This window comes from Pteropus alecto, unplaced genomic scaffold (genome assembly GCF_000325575.1).
Source record: "Pteropus alecto unplaced genomic scaffold, ASM32557v1 scaffold20, whole genome shotgun sequence".
Taxonomy (NCBI): domain Eukaryota; kingdom Metazoa; phylum Chordata; class Mammalia; order Chiroptera; family Pteropodidae; genus Pteropus; species Pteropus alecto.
The window spans coordinates 30,046,164-30,050,554 of record NW_006436298.1 but is presented as its reverse complement, the minus strand read 5'-3'; the positions used below and the strand labels follow the sequence as shown (position 1 = coordinate 30,050,554).

The following is a 4,391-nucleotide window of genomic DNA, read 5'->3' as shown; positions in this document are numbered from 1 at the left end:
GAAATGTTACCTACATAGGTGCACAGGGCACAAAGAAGTGGCAACAGCAGAGCAGAATAAAAACAGCAAAAGAATAAGGAGTTTATAACTTTATTGCTTTCTTTACCAATCCAGAAGAGTTTTAACCAAAGGAAATGGATAATTACTGAATTAAAGGTATTTGCTTTTACAGCTTGAGAAGCTAGGAGTTATTGCATCTAGAACTGTCATTCCGAGAAACGAACACGTTTCAGCCTTTGGGACATCTTTAGATTTATATAATAGACACACTCCCTCTTCATTTCTTTTGCCATGACTATTTTCAAATTGAGTAACCAAGAAACCTAGATAATTAAGACTTGGTTCTACACGAATGAAGACTCTGATTTTAACATAAAGTGAATTGTAATGCAACAAAATTGTTACCTAACAAAGTTTCTACTTAATATAATCACCTCCAAAGAACTTCCCCAATACTGTTATAAAGTTCAAGTTGATTTACTTACATAAAGAGATTTTTACTGGGGAAGAGAAATAAAAAGAAACATTTTTTACTACCTTCTATATGTGAAAAGTTATACACATTTTACATCATTTAATCTTTACTACTACTCCATGAGGAAAATATTATCCCCACTGTAAAAAGTATGTGGTCAACCAATACTATTTGAGTCGGAGCAACAATCTGAACCCAAATCCATCCGACTCCAAAGCCCACTGATATTGCTTTGTATATGAAACTTCATTCTGGATTTAAAAGCAGAGAAACCTTTAAAGTAATTAACTAACTCTTGCACTGGAGCTGATGTGGAAGTCTAGGAAATGGTCGATAATTGCATAGTAAACAAAGGGTAGTAACTGATTATCCCTATTATGCCAGTGCCAAGCCAAAATTAGAATACAAACCAGAGTCCAAGGGAGTGACACAGGGCCAAACCAAGGTGCAAGAGCTCTGTTTCACTTATTTATTACTCATTTCTGACTCTGCATATTTTTTTTGTGTGTATAATTGTCTGCTATCTGTGCACAGGAGCTAAGAAGAAAATGATGACAAAGGTGAAAAAGAACAAAAAATTTTTAAATTAAAACAAGGCTAGAAATTAATATAAGAATATTCCTTCTTTAAGAGAGTGTCTACAAAAGAATCCAGTAAACCACTATAGTAACCCCCATCTTCCATTAGAAAAAATTAAAATATTGTAATATGAAAGTTCTCAAAATATACTTTTGAAATAACATTTTTAGAATACTTTAAAAATCTATTTAGTCTCTAACATTTGTAATTGATTCTGGCCGATGTTTTGAACATTATGCCATGGCAAGATATCAATGGATCTCCTCTCAAAAACAGTCAGCAATTAGGAACTCACAAGAATTTCTTATAAGGTAGACTAAATACTGCATAGAAAAACAGACTGAAGTAAACAGAGCAAAGGCTAGAGTATATAATGCTTCCAGCTATTAGCAGCTGAAGTAAACAGAAATCCCTGTGACATTATCCTGTAAGCAATGAAAATATGAAAAATTTAAGCATGGCCAAGAGAAGTCCACAAGCCACTGGTTAGGGAAACCATGAGTGACTAAGCAAAAGACATCCAATATTTGACTGCAAATGAAGCTTCTACAAACAGAAAAGTTTGCAAACACTAAATAGCAAGTGTGTCAAATTTCTTAGGCAAGATGATAGATACTGCAGGTAAATGAAGAATGTTCTTCATAAGTAGGGTGGCCATATGTCTCAGTTCATAGCCACCAGTGCCCTGGTATAATTATTTACAGCACTCCCTTTTGGTCTCAAAGTGTTCCAGTTTGGCCATTATATTGTTATCCTACTCGAAAGTAATCTATAACAATGGAAAGGCAATGAATTAAGAAAAGAAGGGAGGGCGGGAGGGAGGACTCCTTTGCTCGCATAATGGCTTCCCATACAGATCTGAGGAGTATTTCATTAGGTGTATCCACTCAGGCATTTAATTATTCATTTACTCATTCAGTCATTCAACAATATTTAGAGTCTTATGCCCCAGCACTGTACAGGCACTGGAGAAAATACAAAAAGTAAAGCTTGAGAGCAGGCAAGAGGGAAAAACAGACAGACATGAAAATGCTTAAATCTAATACATATAACAGTAAACCTGAATGGCACCAGAAACACAGAGAAGGGAGTGGTTTTCCCAAAAATATACAAAGCTCCATACGGAAATGTTCAAGCTCACACAAAATCTCTACATACAAAAAAAGCCATAAAACTCAGGCTTCATCATAGATCCACTAACAAAATAGCAGTAAGAAAAAAATTAACAAAATCTATCACTTCCAAATCACAAGGTTATAAATATAAAGGGCCAGCACACAGTATTTGTGAATTTTGGTAAATAAATCCCACTCATCATTAGAGATTATGAGAAGCAAGATAAATTTCAGCAAAGAAAACTGTTAAGAGTAGAAGTTATAGGTCCTAATTCTAGCTCTCAAAACACTTTTTTTTAAAAAAAAAAAAAGGAAACAGGTTGTACTCAGAATGGCTATTTGGAGAGCGGCCAATAATGAAAAAGCACTTCAGGGTAGGGGGTCAAGCAATTTTTAAAAGTCTTATTCAGACTAATGAAAATATTTTGTAACCAATAGTCTCAAAGATGACTCTAAAACAAGTAAAGAAAGAAGGACCAAAACATATCTCAAGTAACAAAATACTGAGCAGAAATAAAATGATTTAATGCATACAATGAACACAAAATGCTTAGCTGTACCTACATGCTCATTTTAGAGTTTACTCTAAAATAAACTTACTTTTCCATTTGCAACTCATAGAAACTAAATCAATAATTTCTGAGAGTTAAGGAGGGTGTGACTTTTCTGAAACCATCCTTGACCAAACAAATCATTAACCTCACCAACCTGGTAAGACAACCCGTAATTGGTTCATTAAGACAGAAATGTGTTTCTTTTCCTAATATGATTTCTTTTAATAAGAATCCCCTTAAAGTGCATCATTCATTTTCTATTTCTGCTAGTAGAAATTTAAGCTAGATTATCACTGTTTTATCATTAGGTGAAATCATCCTTTTAGAAAAAATTCAGTTTCACTACAAATATGACCTGAGGTAACTGGAACTGCAGGTCTACATGCAGTCTTTACAGGAGATTTGCCTCTTTGGAAGCATAACCAAAATGGGACAGGTGTACATAGTGGAACTGGCTAAACTTCCATACGAAAGCTTAAAACTAGGAACTTATTTTGGTAGACTGGTGATGAAATCAGAGTTCTCTCTGGAGGAAAAGAGCTGATTTCCCCCCCAGCCCCAGCAAAAATAAATAAATAAATAAATAAAAATAAAGAACTCCTGTAGCGTTTTTTAACTCCCACCTCACTAAATATTTTTAAGGGTTAATGTGTACACTAGCTTTCCAAAGTATACAAAATTACAGAGAAAGTAAACAAATTTACTGACCATATAAATGATCAAAAAATTATATTCCTAAAATACTTACTACTAAACAGTCATTTGCAATAAACTAGCAGAAGCATACATCAGTTCTTATCAAATCACGAGGTCTTTGGGCTCTTTAGTCCTTATATTTCCTCTTGGTCATTTAATAATGCACACACAGGTACATAATAAAAACACTGAGAAATCTGTGAAACATTCATTAAACATAATTGTGTAAGCATATATCATGGTCTTGAATTAAAGTATCAAAAGCTTCTGCAATAATAATCAATACTGTATTTTAAAATGACTGGGAAAATAAACTTTTGGGAAAAGGTCATTTCTATCTCCCTCGTGTCTAATCTACTCTACAGGGTTAAAAAAAAATTAAGCAAAAGCTCTAAATTGTAGGGTGGCTCATTTGAGAAAAACAATGTAAAATGAAGAATCTAGTAACGTCAGAAATGTTGTGCAAGAATTGTTCTTTCAGCTAGGAGTAGCAAGCACGCTATAAATTCTGCCTCCATTTTCCCAATTCCTCAAATGATTAAAAAGTTCCCAGTCCCAGTTTTACCTCTGCACCACAGGCATACACTTACACACTCAGCATCTTGGCTCAGCACAAATCACTGGCCCACTGGGTGCAAACTGGCGTGGGTGGAAAAGCAGGGAGACACTAAGGATGTGGAACCCTTACAAGGAGAAAAGGACGGGGCAATCATTACCTTCGTGATCCCATCTATCTAGCGGAGATTTGCAGATTCCACCACTAGAGTTTGGCAGCTTCACAATGGGACCGCCTGCTCAAGGTCTGGCTGACCGCCGCATGGAAACTCCTTTCCTCCGCTTCCCACCCGCCCCAAAGTCCATCCGCGACAGGTGGGGTGAGGGCGGCGATGCCCAGCGACATCTGCCGCTTTCGCTTCTGGCCAGCTCCCGGCGCCAATCCACACGCGCGCCCCCGGCCAAGGCCGGCCCGTC

At 36.3% G+C, this 4,391-nt stretch overlaps 1 protein-coding gene across 2 annotated transcripts in view; it reads right to left on the bottom strand.

Annotated features, from left to right (window-relative positions):
- The window catches only part of CUNH5orf30 (chromosome unknown C5orf30 homolog), a 16,321-nt gene that overhangs the window by 10,926 nt on the left and 1,004 nt on the right, over positions 1 to 4,391 (bottom strand). Inside the window, exon 1 of one of the 2 annotated variants that reach the window (XM_015590296.2) lies at positions 4,136 to 4,385. The exons of the other annotated variant lie outside the window; for it this stretch is intronic. The gene's annotated coding sequence lies outside the window, so the exon portion shown is untranslated. Of the gene's footprint in view, positions 1 to 4,135; positions 4,386 to 4,391 lie in introns of those variants that run through there. 2 annotated transcript variants of the gene reach the window in all.